At 52.0% G+C, this 14,493-nt stretch overlaps 1 protein-coding gene across 1 annotated transcript in view; it reads right to left on the bottom strand.

Moving 5' to 3' along the window:
- The window catches only part of RASGEF1A (RasGEF domain family member 1A), a 91,779-nt gene extending 84,285 nt beyond the window's left edge, over nucleotides 1-7,494 (bottom strand). The window contains exon 1 of the mRNA XM_043476993.1: nucleotides 7,259-7,494. The gene's annotated coding sequence lies outside the window, so the exon portion shown is untranslated. The remainder of the gene's footprint in view (nucleotides 1-7,258) is intronic.
- Between the last annotated feature and the right edge of the window lie 6,999 nt (nucleotides 7,495-14,493).

Below are 14,493 nucleotides of genomic sequence, written 5' to 3'. Positions count from 1 at the left end.
TACCAGCATCAAAAAAGAAGTCTACAGCATTAAATTACGTCAGGTATTAGTGAAACGCCCAGGAGAGTCCTTGGGATAGAGGGCTGGTCAGGACTGGTGCTTGGGTGTGAGTGTGCACACACACGTTTACACACACACACACGGAGCCCACATACACATGCTGTATGCCAGATGGGATACACATGCTGAGCCCACATACACATAGAGAGCACAGACGGGGCGATGCAGGGCTCTGGCCGCCACGCTGCCACGGCTCCGTCCTCGCTCTTCTCTGCGGCCTTGGGCCTTTCCCTGCACCGGCCCTTCCCTTTCTTCCCCTGACGTGCCCCAGTCACCTCACAGAACCACAGCTTTTCAAAGTCTCAGTCCAACCTGAGACACACATGGCGTCTCCCCTCCGGGGGTGGGAGTGGCTATGATGTGTGAATGGTGGCCATGGCCAGAGTATGTGCTTTAGAAGCCTTGGTCTCAGGACTTCCCTGGTGGTCCAGTGGCTAAGACGCCTCCCTCCCCGAGGGTGGGATGTTTTGAGAGAACAGCATCGAAACATGTATATTATCTAGGGTGAAACAGATCATCAGCCCAGGTTGGATACATGAGACAAGTGCTTGAGCCTGGGGCACTGGGAAGACCCAGAGGGATCGGGTGGAGAGGGAGGTGGGAGGGGAGATCGGGATGGGGAACACATGTGGATCCATGGCTGATTTATGTCAATGTATGACAAAAACCACTACAATATTGTAAAGTAATTAGCCTCCAACTAATAAAAATAAATGGAAAAAAAAAAAAGACGCCTCACTCCCAACGCAGGGGGCCTGGGTTGGATCCCTGGTCAGGAAACTTAATCCCACATGCAGCAACTAAGAGTTCACACGCCATAACTAAAGATCCACATGCCGCAAGGAAGATGGGAGATTCCACATGCTGCCACTAGGACCCTGCGCAGCCAAATAAATATTCTTCAAAAGCTGTGTCTGTGTACCGGGGGCAAGGCAGCTCCCCCAGACCCAGCCTGGCCTGATCACATGGAGAAGCCAAGGGATACTGAATTCTCCCCTAGGCACCCCTGCAGTCTCGGGAGGCCTGCCTACTGCTCTGACCCCTTTCAGAGCACCCAGGGTGGAGGAGGCGGCACCTGGACACGGATGCGGGCTCTCCAGACAAGGTCAGCTGGTGACATCTGCAGTGCCACGAAGGCTGAGTCCAACAAGTGTCCCTCATAATGCTTCTATCATTGTCATCTCATTTCCATTATGATTGCTTATTGGATTCATGAAGTCTTTATACATGTATTTCAAATTTTCCAAATACCTAGACTCTGTTTTGTTATTAATTTCTATCAGACCTGGGCGGTGTGGACAGGACACAGGCTCTTCCAGGAGCAGCCCTGATGTCTTCCTGCTCCTGGCCTCATCTGCCCAGTGGGGGCCACCCACTGCTAATAACCACAGTGAAACAAATAACTGACAGAGCCTCCTGCCTGCTCAGAGTGATTAGCTCAGGAAAGCTGAGGAAGCTCGCCTCAGAACTCCGCAAGTTCCTCCCCTATGAGCCTCTAATCCCATTCAACCCTAACCCACCGTCTTGTCCCCGAGCTGGTGCACGTGGCCAGCTCTTGCCTTCCTTCACTCTTACCCCACTCTGGGGGCAAAGACCTGGACCCCAGAGCCTACCATCCCCCATCAGCTTGGCCAGGGCTGCCCCTCATTTAACCAAAGCCCTAACCTCAGAGCAGTAACGGAGTCCGGACAGGGCTTGTTCAGAGTCCACAACTGAAATGGTCTTGGGCACAGAACCAGCCTCCAGGAAAGTCCTGGGCAAGAGAACTCTGGGCCTCTGAGCCTGGGTTTCCACAAGGGCTCCTCACCCTGGGAGGTGCCTGGTGCCAGGACACAGCCTGCAGCCCCCCAACTCAGGAGCCTCCCTGGTCCTGCCCCGAGAGCCAGCTGTGGCTGAAATACAAGCCACACCCAGACAGGATGGAGGCTTCATGACAGTCACATGGGGAGGGTCTGGGTAACAGCGGCCCAGCAGAGGGGTCCATGCAACTTGGGCAGCCTTGGTGGGGGTTGGGGAAACAGGCTCTGCTAATGAACCCATCAGAACGCACACCCTCGCCCAGCCCCCTCAGTTTCTGGGTAAGCCAGACTCCTCCACGGAAGCAACTCTTTGTTAACAGCGTTGCCATGACAACCAGATCCAGGGAGAACTCTCTCTTCAAGGTAGAGTCTGAGGGTGACACTTGGAGAAACGGAAGTGGTGGTGACAACAGGCAAGGGCCTGGCCTCCCAGCCCCACCCCACTACTCCTTCTTGAACAGGGGTCTGGATCCCCAGAGATGCCCCCCTCTTGCCATTCCCAGAGCTTGTGGGTCTGCTCATCTCTCCCCTCCCTGAAAGGGGAAGCAAGATGGCTGAGGCTGGGGGGTGGGGGCCCCCCACCCCCAACACACAGGTTCCCAGACACAGATGTGCACTTCTCTACCCTGCCACGCACAGCAGCTCATAGATTTTCATACACATCCCACGAATGTCTGCTGAGTCCTCCAGCATAGCCACACTCTCAGAGCTGGTGGTCCAGCTGGGGCCAACGGGCCAAGTACAGACTTGACCCTGAGGGATCACAGCCTGACAATTACACCACGTGCCCAGGGCATCCTCAGAGCACACCTGTGCAGGGAGGCACCCTGAGGAAGGCTGGGAGCCGACTAGGTGGGGAAAGGCAGGGCTGCATGGCGCATAAGGCTCAGCATTTTTACAAAGGGAAGGTTAAAAAGGTCACCTGGCTGCACCGTGGGGCAGGCACTGCAGGGGCAGGAGGCTGCTGGGGTGTCCAGGCCAGGGGAGGGCAGCCCGGCCCCAGGAGGTGGCAGTGGGCAGAGGGAGGGGGAGGCATGGAAGAGAGGTCAGGGGTGGGGGCAAACTAGCTGAATGCTCGATCGATGCCAGGGCTGACCTGGCAGAGGTCCAAGAGAGACTCTGGCTGTCCCACCTGCTCAGAGAGGGGACAGGGCAGGGGAGGATTAGGGGTGCAATGACAGAGGTCACCTGGGAGGCAGCAGGCAGGTCTGGGCTTGAATGCTGCCCGGAAGAGCTGGGGTGGGATCAGCACCAAGGAGGAAATGGAAACCAGGGTTGAGGAAGAGAAAGTGGAGGCCCAGGTCCCCAGGAAGGGGGACAACGAGTGCCCCAGGAGAGGAGGGGGGACCTGCAGAGCCCTGGGGACCACAGCCTGGGAGCAGGGCCGGAGACGTCCCCAGGCCTCTGGAGCCTGTTCCCCAGGAGTGGGGGGCACACAGATGGGAGTGGGCCAGGCTGTGTGGGAGGTGATGGTGTGCAGTGAGCAAGCAGAGAACACCCTTCACAGTCGGCCCCGCGCAGGGGAGGAGAGCAGGGTGCAAAAGAGCCAGAGGGAGAGACAGCTGAGCGAGGTTTGTTGTTGTGTTGAAACTGGAAGAAGCAGTAGGCAAATGGCTTCACCTCTGAGGCATGTCAACTAGGGCAGCAGCACCGCACCAGGGAGGAGCCGGGGTGGGAGGAGCTGGACAAGCCAATTAAAGCGCCCCCTGAGTTCTCAAGGCTACACCTAACGGGCCAGCTCCCTGGCTGGGGGTCTCAGCACGTGTGTCCCCCAGGAGAAATGGGGACCTCTCCTCTAAAGAGCTAGGACACTTACCAAGGCCCCAGCCCCTCCTCCTTGAGCTGGCGCTCACCCACCACTCCCCAAAGTCACCCTGCACTGCGGAGAACGCAGAGCCGCTCAGAAGGGACACCGGGGGCCTCGAGCTCCCACCAGCACCCCGGGCGGAACAGGCCGCAGCCTGCCCCTCCGCTCCCCAGCCCGCGCACCAGCCCTGAGGAGCTGCCCTGTCAAGCAAGCTGGGGAGAAACATCCAGGGCAGGACCCCTGGGTGTTGCCCTGAATCCTGCCCCAAGGCCCCCGTGGGGCTCTGAGGAAATGCTTTGCACACAAGAAAAATGCTTGGCACACAGACACGGGAAACCATGTCTGTCCACCCTGAGGCAGGGTCAGCGCCACGCAGGGCTCACACCCCCACCCTTCCCTGGCCGTGCAGGCATCGGTGTGACCCTAACACCGCCATACCAGACACCTGTCACCTTTTCACAGGCCTGAGCCCCATCCCAGGAGGTGAGTCCTTGAGGCCTTCCCTGCCCCAGGGTGACCCCCGCTCCTCCACTCCTGGCCCCCAGCCCTCCCATACTCTGTGCGGGCCAGAACATGAGGCTGTTGACTCTCCCTTCCATGGTTCCCGCCATGCTGATGTCTGCTGACCTTCCCAAAGCTTGCTTCAGGGTTGTGAGACTCGGGCTTCCCAGTGTCCCCACTGCAGGGACATTCTGAATGGATCCATAGAGGCCAGTTCACTCTGCACACCCAGGGCATCCTTGTGTTCACTCTCTGACACACACACACACAGAGCCCCAGGCTCTGTGCCCAGAAAGAGGTGAGAAACACAGTCTTAAAAGAGGGCAGAGTGTCCTCCCAGACCCCAGCAGATTGGGGGCCCCGACATGCGGCCAGTGGGTGTCAAGAGGCCATCCTTCTCTCCTGTGGTCAAGGGCCCGGGAGCTTCCCACCAAAGCCGCCCTGTGACTCCAGGCCTCCCTTCATCCCCCCTGCTTGCCTCCGTGCTCCCTGCCTCCCTTCTCAGATTCAGCTGGAAGCCGCGTTGCTAAGTAAACACACATCTCAGGAGGGAGGTGGGCAGGCAAGGGCAAAGGGATGAGCGGCAGCCTGCAGTGGGTGGGAGCTCCACGAGGCAGATTTCTGCTCAGCATTTGGAGGCTCTGAGAGAAAAAACAGCCAGAGCGGCCCAGGGCGGAAGCAAGCAGATGGCCTCGGGAGGGGAGAGGGAGGGAGGAGGCGGCCCAGCAGGGGGCAGTAGGAGGGCCGACCTGGACTGGGAGCCACACTGAGCCAAGACCACCTGGACAGGCCTCTCCTGCATCTTTGCCCCCCTCCCCCACTGTGGCCTGGCACCTACCCCCAGCAAGTCCTGTGGGGCGGTCCAGGGCCCCTCTTCTGGGGTAGGGTCATACAGAGGTGTGCAGCCTACACTTGCCCACCCTGGTCCCAACTTCAGCTCCTAGCCCTGCACCTTCACTTGGTCTATTTGACCAACTTGGCTTTGAAACATATGGCTTCAGAACAGGGTTCTGTGGTTTAAAAAACAAATGTCAACCAAAGCTATTCCAGTCCCACCCGTTCAGCCTATTATCACAGATAAGGAGACAGGTGGGCTCAGGGGTACTCAGGCTATACCTGAGCAACCTCCAATGGATCTCCTCTGGAAGACCCAGGAGACAGACTGATGGGTCTGTTCCTGGCCTGGCCAGCTGCAGAGGATGCCCTCCCCCATCAGCCTGGGCCCACCAGCCTCTCTCAGGCCGACCCAGCACAGACGCTGGTGGTGCTGGTATTTCTCCCTCCTCCCCACTCCTCTTCCTACTGCTCTTCCCCGAATCCTCCTCCTCCTCTCCATCCTCTTCTTCCTCCTACCCCTCCTCCTCCTCCTCCTCCGCCTGCAGTTGCTAAGTTACACCAGAAAACCCCTCTGCTCTGTGTGAACTGTTCCATTTCCACGATTTGCCAGGTGGAAGGGAGCCATCAGGCTGGCAGTTCGAGGATGCCTTCCAGAGAAAAACAAACTTGTTGGCTGTCTCTCTGGCCCCCAGGGCACACCTGGGGACACCTGTTTATGCTCCCCAACCCCAGAGCTATGTGCTGGAGCACACAGCTGCCCTCGGGAGGGTGTTAGCCTGTGGGTCCACACTGCTTACTCTTCTCAGGGGCAGGGCTTGCAGATTCTGCTGCCACCCCCACCCAGGCCCATCCAGACTCCAGAGACCTGCTGGTCACTATGATACATGTCCCTACGAACGAAGAAAGGCAGGAGGGGAGAAAACCTACCCTTGTGCCCCCAGCCAACACCCTCCACATCCCCCCACTCTGAATCCCCTCCTCTTATTCTGGGCTGGGGTCCAGTGGTGCCAGTGCAAAGTGTCCCCAGATGTAGGGGACAAGCCCTCAGAAGTCACTGAAACCATGCTGTCATTCTACAGGCAAGGAAACTGAGTCTCGAAGGAGCCTGCAGCCTGCCCACAGCTCCAAAGTCAAGACCCGTGGCCTCCCAACTGTACACAAGAGCTACTGCTTTGCTCTCTACGCCTCCTACCTGGGCAGGGAAGGGCCTGGACCCAGGCTAGGCTGGGAAAGACTATGTCCAGAGGGAGGTGGGAGACCCCTGAGGGCAAAAACAGACCACTGCCTCTTCGAGGCCCCCCAGCACGCCAAGCTCACTGTGCACGTTCTGGGCTCCCAGGGCAGGTGGCCATCGGAGCCCTTCCATTGGTTTGGAGGGTGGGGGATGTATGAGAGCAGAGGGGAGGCTGAATCAGATGGGGCTCCCACTTCTAAGCAGGGAAGGAGGGTGTCCCGGCCCCCACCACATCTCAACCCCAGGTGGTTCCCAAGAAGTAGACGGCCTCCCAGCTCCAGCAGCTCCAGTCCACCAGCTCCAGCGCGCCCAAGCAGCTAGAGATGAGGGCGCCAGGGGCCTGCTGTGTGTCTCTCCCTGGACAGCAGTGCCCCCACCCCCACAAGCGCAGACCAGAACTAGCTGCACCTGCCCCAGACTCGTTTCCAGCAGGGAAGGCATGGGGCAAAGAGAGCGCGGTCCTTCAAATGACCCTTGCCCACCGTGCAGAGAGGGGCATCTCGCCCTGGCCGGCTCTCTTCAAAGGCTGAGCTCACGCCCCAATTCCTCGCCAAACAGCAAGGGCGCGAGATGCCACCGCGGGGCCCAGAATGCAGACAAGCAAATGGAAACTTCCAACTGCGCAGCCCCAGCTCCTCAGTTTCCCAGCCCCCTCCTCCACGCCAGGCCCAGGTCAGGGGACCCGCGCGCGGGAGCCCACGCCAGGCTGCCAAGTGCGTTCCCTCTACGCCCAGGCTGAGACCGCCCGGTGCCCCGCAGGGGCTGAGGACTGGGGGGTCCTGGCGCTGTCCAGCCCCGGGCGGAGTTCTGGGGAACTCCGCACTGGGCTCCCGCACGCCCTTCTCCACGCGCGTCCCCAGACCCGTGCCGGGAGCCCGCGCCCCGGCCCCACGACGGTCGAGCCGGGCGGGACCCTGGACCCGCGTACGCCCCGCCCTGCCGGCGTGGGCGACCGGAGGGGACGGCCCGCAGGAGGGAGGGAGGGACGGAGGTACTCAGGATCCGGCGGCCGCTGCCTACCTCGGTCCGGGCCAGCGTAGCTCCCGCGCAGCCCTCGCGCCGCAGTCGGGCCCCAAGCAGCGCGCGGCCGGCGCCGGCGGCGGCTCATGCTCTGCACTTGGGCCCGCGGCACCCGCCCACCCGCGGCCGCCCCCGCGCTGCGCCAGCTGCGGGCAGAGCGGCTCCCTCCGCAGCCGGCGCCGGGGAGCGCGAGCGAGCGAGCACGCAGCGAGCACGGAACGGGCGCGGATCGGGCACGAAGCGGGCACGGAGCAGGCGGGCGCGAGAGCGCGGGGAGCGAGAGGATGCGGGGCGGGCTCCGAGAGATAGAGAGAGAGAGAGAGAGCGGGGTGAGGAGTGGTGTGGGATGGGCGCGTGGAGAGCGACAGTGTGGGACGAAGGTGCAAGGAGAGGTAGGGCGCGTGTCCAGGGCGCAGGGCGGCGGGCGGGGGCAGGGGGTTGGGGGCTAAGAGGGGGGGCGCAGGGAGACACAGGGTCAGCCTTTCATTTTAAAAAGGACAAGGCAACAAACACCCCGAAAGGTGATGTGGCCACCTCAGGCAAAAGACCCTTTGGAAATTCTCGCAGAGCTGCCAAAATTCTTATCATCGGCGTCTGACAGTGAAAGCGCTTCCGTGGGCAAATCTGGTCCCTTTGGTTATTCCAACCATCACAACCATCCTGTGGGGTTGGTTTTGGTTTTGTTGCCATTGGTCAGAAACAAATATATGGCCAGGGAAGTGCAGTGACCCAGCAGCATGTCAGAGCTGATAAGTGGCAGAACCAGAGTCCAAAATCATCTTACAAGATTCCATAGTCCCCATTTTTCCAAAACCACTAAGAGGACGATCCAGGTCTTCCGGCTCCCAGAGGAGCCTCCTGTCTCTCGCTCTCTGAAGGGATATCCCTGTTTTCTAACAACAAGGTGGGGGCGGGGTCAGGGGTCAGGTGTGACTCAGGCTCAGGTGACTAGGAACAGGTCTGGTGCCCCACCACACCCCTTGGAGAAGCTGAGGACCTTTTTTACTCATTCATTCAGTACATGTTTATTGAGCACCTACTGTGCCATTCTGGGCTCTGGGATACAGGTGTGAATGTCCCTGTCTGGTTGAAGTCTACATTTTTGAGGGAAGTAAGCAATAAATAAAAAACACAAGTAAATATTCCATATGTCATGATGCAGATGCTCTGAAAAAAAGCAGAGGAGAGGGCAATTTATGGGTTTATTTGACTTTGACTATGATCAGGGAAGTCTTCACTGAAAGGGTGATGTTAGAGCAAAGATTTGACTTAGGCAAAGCATGCTCAATCTGAAAAATGAAGATGTGACACAAAGGGAACAGGAAGTGCAAAGACCCTGAAATGACAGTATGCCTTGGATGTGTGCAAGCAATAAGGAGAAGGTCAGAGTGATATGAGAGTGAGTAAGTGAGAGTGTGGTGGTGATGAGATTCCAGGGGGTGCCAGGGTGACTATATCAGGAAGAGCCTGGTTAGTTGGCCATCAGCCCACTGTGGCTTTGACTCAGAGGAAGCTACATAGCTGGTGGAGGGTTTTGCACAGTGATGCTATGCTGACTTTTTTTTTTTTTAACAAAAACATTTGATTATGGAAAATTGCATTTTCAAAAGTAGGCCCTAAGAAGGCATAATAAGCCCAATGTTGGGCTTCAGTAATCATCAATATGTGGCCAACTTTGCTCCATCTGTACCGTCACCCACCATTCCCTGTATTATTTAAGTGAACACTGACAGCTTTCTATATAACATATATATTATACATACGCAATAGTACATAAATCATAAATTTGTGCTTGATAGATTTTCAATGAGGACACTAATAACCATCTGTACCTTGATTTTTATTGTGGAAAGGTTTTAAATTACAGAATCATTTTCTTTGATAGAGGACCATGCAAATTATCCACTTCTTCCTGTATCACTTTGGTAAACTGTTTTTGAAATATTTTTCCATTTTGTGTAAATTTTCAGATTTACTGACATGTTATTCATAACATCCTCATATTATCCCTCAGATATCTGTAGAATCTGTAGTGATGTCCCACTTTTCATTCTGATATTGGGGCTCTTGGTGTTTTTCTTAATCAGTCTTGCTGGAATTTTGTCAATTTTATCATTTTTTTTCCAGATAAGCAACTTTCTGCTTCGTTGAGTTTTTTTCTATTGTGTCTTCTATTTAATTGATCTCTGTCCTTAGTTTATCATGTCTATATTTCTACTTTTAGAGGGATATTTATTGTCCTTTTGTTTCTTAAGTTGGAAGCTAGGCTCATTTTCAAACTTCTTTTTGACTAGGTACATTTAAAGCTATAATTTTCCTTTTAGGCACTGCTTTACTCTCTCACAAATTTTAAGTGTTTTTTAAAATTATCATTTGGCTCAAAATATTTAAATTTCCATTTTGATTTTTCTCTTAGCCTATGAGTTATGTATTATATTAGAAGGGTGTTACTTAGTTTCCAAGTATTAGGGGATTTTCTAGTTATCTTCCTGTTATTGAGTTTCAATTTAATTATACTAAAGGCAGAGGCTCTGAATTACTTCAATTATATGAAATCTGCTTATACATTCTTTATGACCCAGAATATGTTCTATTTTGGTAAATGTCCCATATGCCTTTGAAAAGAATGAAAATCCTGTATGTATGAGATAGGTCAGGTTGGTTCAGTTCAGTTCAGTCGCTCAGTCATGTCCAATTCTTTGCGACCCCATGCATAGCAGCACACCAGGCCTCCCTGTCCATTACCAACTCCCAGAGTTTACTCAAACTCATGCCCATCGAGTCGGTGATGCCATCCAGCCATCTCATCCTCTGTTGTCCCCTTCTCCTCCTGCCCCTAATCCCTCCCAGCATCAGGGTCTTTTCCAATGAGTCAACTCTTCGCATGAGGTGGCCAAAGTATTGGAGTTTCAGCTTCAGCATCAGTCCTTCCAATGAACACCCAGGACTGATCTCCTTTAGGATGGACTGGTTGGATCTCCTTGCAGTCCAAGGGACTCTCAAGAGTCTTTTCCAACACCATAGTTCAAAAGCATCAATTTTTTGGCCCAGATTAGTCAAGTCTAAATCTATATTGCCACTGAACTGTATCTTGTATTCTGTCAGTTCCTGGGACAAACTGCAAACAACCCAAGTCCTTCGATGAGTATACATCCACAGAGTGGAAAACTACTCAGCAACAACATGCATGATTCTCAAAAGCATTATGCTGAGTGAAGAAGCCAGACTCAAAGGAATCCAAACAGAATGAGTCCATGTATATGACATTTATATGACATTCGAGAAAAGGCAAAACTCCAAGAGATGGAGAACAGATTGGTGGTCCCCAGGAGTTGGTAGGGTGAGGGCAGAGGAGGGTTGACTACACCCTGGGTAAAATTTTAGGAACCATGGAGCGTATCTGTATCTTGATTTGTGGTCATGATCACATAACTTTCTGCATTGTCAAGACTTAAAGTAACTGTACACCAAAAAGAGTGAATTTTACTGTATGTAAATTAATTTTTTAAAATCTCCAGTATAATTATGGGCCTCTACCTTGTCATCTCTTTTTCTTGAGATGTTGTCCATAAGTTTGTGACTGTCCCTTCCTTTTTGCTGTATCCATTATTATGGGGTGGGGGCGGGGGAATCAGGATGATCCATTACTACCAGTGAACATGGCCACTGTTGCCACAAAGATGAAGTCTGTAGGAAGCACAGGGGAAGTGGAGGGAGAGGTTAAAAGACTGTTGCAATAGTTAGATGATGGATGATGGTGACAGACTAGGATACCTAGTGGAGCTAATAGGGCTAATGGTGCTAAACATTTGCAACTGGACACGTACTGCATATGGAGCCAGAAGTGCCTGGGTCAGAGAAAAGGGAGGAGCCCCACATCCTTTGGCTCCAGTGACTCCTTCTGAGCCCCTTTCCCATGCTGGGGAGCACGTCCCGTCCCAAGGTACCTCTGCATGGTGGGACGCTGGTAGTGCTTTGAATGTTGCTTTATTTAGGCTTGTTTGGGGTAGAGGGATTTCTGCAGGTGTGGGAACTAAGACATGTATGTCTAGGACTTCCCTTGTGATCTAGTGGCTAAGACTCCATGCTCCCAAAGCAGAAAGCCCAGGTTCAATCCGTGTTCAGGGAACTAGATCTCACATGCCGCAACTAAAGATTCTACATGCCATATCTAAGACCCAGCACAGGCAAATAAATAATTAATAGAAATATTTTTAAAATAAATGTTTATGACAATTCAGCCCCTGCACCAGACATTGGCTTGTGCCCCCTTTGAACACCTCCCAACACCATGACTGCATCGTCTTGCAGCTTTTTACTTTCATGGAGTCCAGCTCATTGACCTCCGTGGGTCCTCAGGATCTCTGATCCCTGGCCCAAACCAGATCTTTCCAGGATTTCAGCTTTCTCCCTCCTGGTTTCACTTGCCTCCCCTTTCAGCCTTGTTTCCACAGAACAAGTTTTTGGTTATTCTCTTTCCAATACACTAAATGTCCTTGCTCGTTTTACCTTCATGCCTCCCACCTGCAAAACTCCAGTGACAGAAGAATCCAACTCTGCCTTCTCCAGATGTACCCTCAGGTATCTAAGCACTGCCAGAGGCAGCATAGCCTAGCTATCACTCTAAATTCACAGTAAATTTATCAATGGAACTGAGAACTCAATATTATTCAGTCATCCTTTTATGGTTTTTTCTCTCCTCTTCTTAACTGTGAAATATGTCAGACAGACTGAAGAGTGTATGAAATGTGTATGTACAATTTCAAGAATAATCACAATGAGAATACCACTGGAATCAGGACTTAGGACATTGTCAGTACCTGAGAGGTTGTGCTAGTGGTAAAGAACCCACCTGCCAATGCAGGAGATGCAAGAGATGCAGACTCATTCCCTGGGTTGGGAAGATCCCCTGGAGAAGGAAATGGCAACCCACTCCAGTATTCTAGGTGGGAAAATCCCATGAACAGAGGAACCTAGCAGGCTACATACAGTCCATGGGGTTACAAAGAGTCAGACACTACTGAGCACACATGTATGTACATTTGTACAGTACATGTGAGGCCCCATATGTGTCCTCCCCAATTGTCTCATCTCCTCTCCCTACCACTTCCCTCTCAGAGGTAAACATTATCCTGATATTAATTCTCATGCCTCTGTTTAAACTTTTACCCCTAGATATGTATGCCTATTTTTGAATTTTTGTGGATGGAATCATATTGTATATTTTCCACTGTCATTTGTTTGTATAATCAATATTAGGCTTGTGAGATTCACCCATGTTGTGTGTGTAGCTTATTCATGTGTTGTTTGGTATTCTGTTATATTTGTTTGGTCCACTATTAGTAGACATTTGGGGAGCTGACATTTTTGCTATTACTCATTCACTCCCTGAGCATCTACTTGAGCATTTCTTGAGCATCTACTATAGTAGATGCCAGGCATTACTTTAGGCATTAGTATAGAAGTGTGATCAAAACTGATAAAATCCCTTTCTACATGGGTATTCTAGGTGTGGAGGACTACAATCAATATTTTTAAGAATAGATAAGCTATATTGTATGTTAAATGATGAGATGTCCTAATTAGGAACAAAAGCAGGGAAAGAGATGGAAAGTACCAGGATGGTACAACAATGTGTATTACTCAGTTGCTAGCTGTGTCCCACTCTTTGCAACCCCATGGACTGCAGCATAGCAGGCTCCTCTGTCCTCTACTGTCTCCTAGGGTTTGCTCAAATTCATGTCCATTGAGTTGGTCATGCTATCTAACCATCTCAACCTCTACCACCCCCTTCTCCTTTTGCTTTCAATCTTTCCCAGCATCAGGTCTTTTCCAATGAGTTGGCTCTTTGCATCAGGTGGCCAAAGTATTGCAGCTTCAACTTCAGCATCAGTCCTTCCAATGAATATTCAGAATTTCCTTTAGGATTGACTGATTTGATCTCCTTGCAGTCCAAGGCGCTCTCAAGAGTCTTCTCCAGAACCACAATTCAAAAACATCAATTCTTTAGTGCTCAGCCTTCTTTATGGTCCAACTCTCACATCCATACATGACCACTGGATAAACCATAGCTTTGACTATACAGACCTTTGTCAGCAAAGTGATGTCTCTGCTTTTTAATACATTGTCTAGGTTTGTCATAGCTTTCCTTCCAAAGAGCAAGCATCTATTAATTTCATGGCTTCAGTCACTGTTCACAGTGATTTTGGAGCCCAAGAAAATAAAATCTGTCACTGCTTCTACTGTTCCCCTTTTATTTGCCATGAAGTGGTAGGACTGGATGCCATGATTATAGTTTTTTGACTGTTGAGGTTCAATCCAGCTTTTTCACTCTCCTCTTTCACCTTCATTAAGAGGCTCTTTAGTTTCTCTTTGCTTTCTGTCATTAGAGTGGTATCATCTGCCTATCTGAGGTTATTGATATTTCTCCTGGCAATCTTGATTCCAGTTTGTGATTCATCTAGCCTGGTATTTTGCATGATGTACTCTACATAGAAGTTAAATAAGCAGGTTTCCCACTGAGTTGACATCTAAGACAAGACACACAGCCATCTAAGGTGAGAAGATCTAAGGTGAGCAAAAGAAGCTCTAGCAGAATAAGGAGCAGCGTGGCAGTTTCAAGGCATGACCCACACAGAAGGGCCTGTACAATGCAGTTCTATCTCTAACTGCTCAGAGTTAGGCCAAACTTCGCAAGTTAAGGGCACATTCCCCATAAGACTACCCCCACTTCAGACACCAGCTCCAAGCTCAGGGGTCCCCAGGCCACCCACAACTGGTTAAACATGTGGAGATTCCCCCTACTCCTCAAGTTTAAGAATTCACTAAAAGAACTCATAGAACTCAAGTACACACTGTACTTATGATTACAATCTTACAATAATAAAAAGGATTCAAATCAGGAAGAAAAGTCTCACAGGGCAAGATCTAGGAGGATTCCAAACACAAAGTTTCCATGTCTACTCCCCACCATCAGGATGCATCACCCTCCTGGCACAGAGTATTATTATCCAGGGAGTGTCCCCTGAGCTTTTGTGTCCTGAGTTCTATTTCTGTGTCCAGGGTTTCATTAAGTAGGTATGATTAAATCAGCTGTTGCCCATGTAGTTCGATCTGCAGCCCCTTCTCCCATAAGATGGGCTCATGTCACATGACTCAAAGCCCCAACCCTCTTATCATACGGTCTTTCTGGCATGCCCAGCCCCCATCCTGAGTCACATCATTTGCATGAACTT

This window comes from Cervus canadensis, chromosome 8 (genome assembly GCF_019320065.1).
Source record: "Cervus canadensis isolate Bull #8, Minnesota chromosome 8, ASM1932006v1, whole genome shotgun sequence".
Taxonomy (NCBI): domain Eukaryota; kingdom Metazoa; phylum Chordata; class Mammalia; order Artiodactyla; family Cervidae; genus Cervus; species Cervus canadensis.
This window is presented reverse-complemented; position numbering and strand designations above follow the sequence as displayed.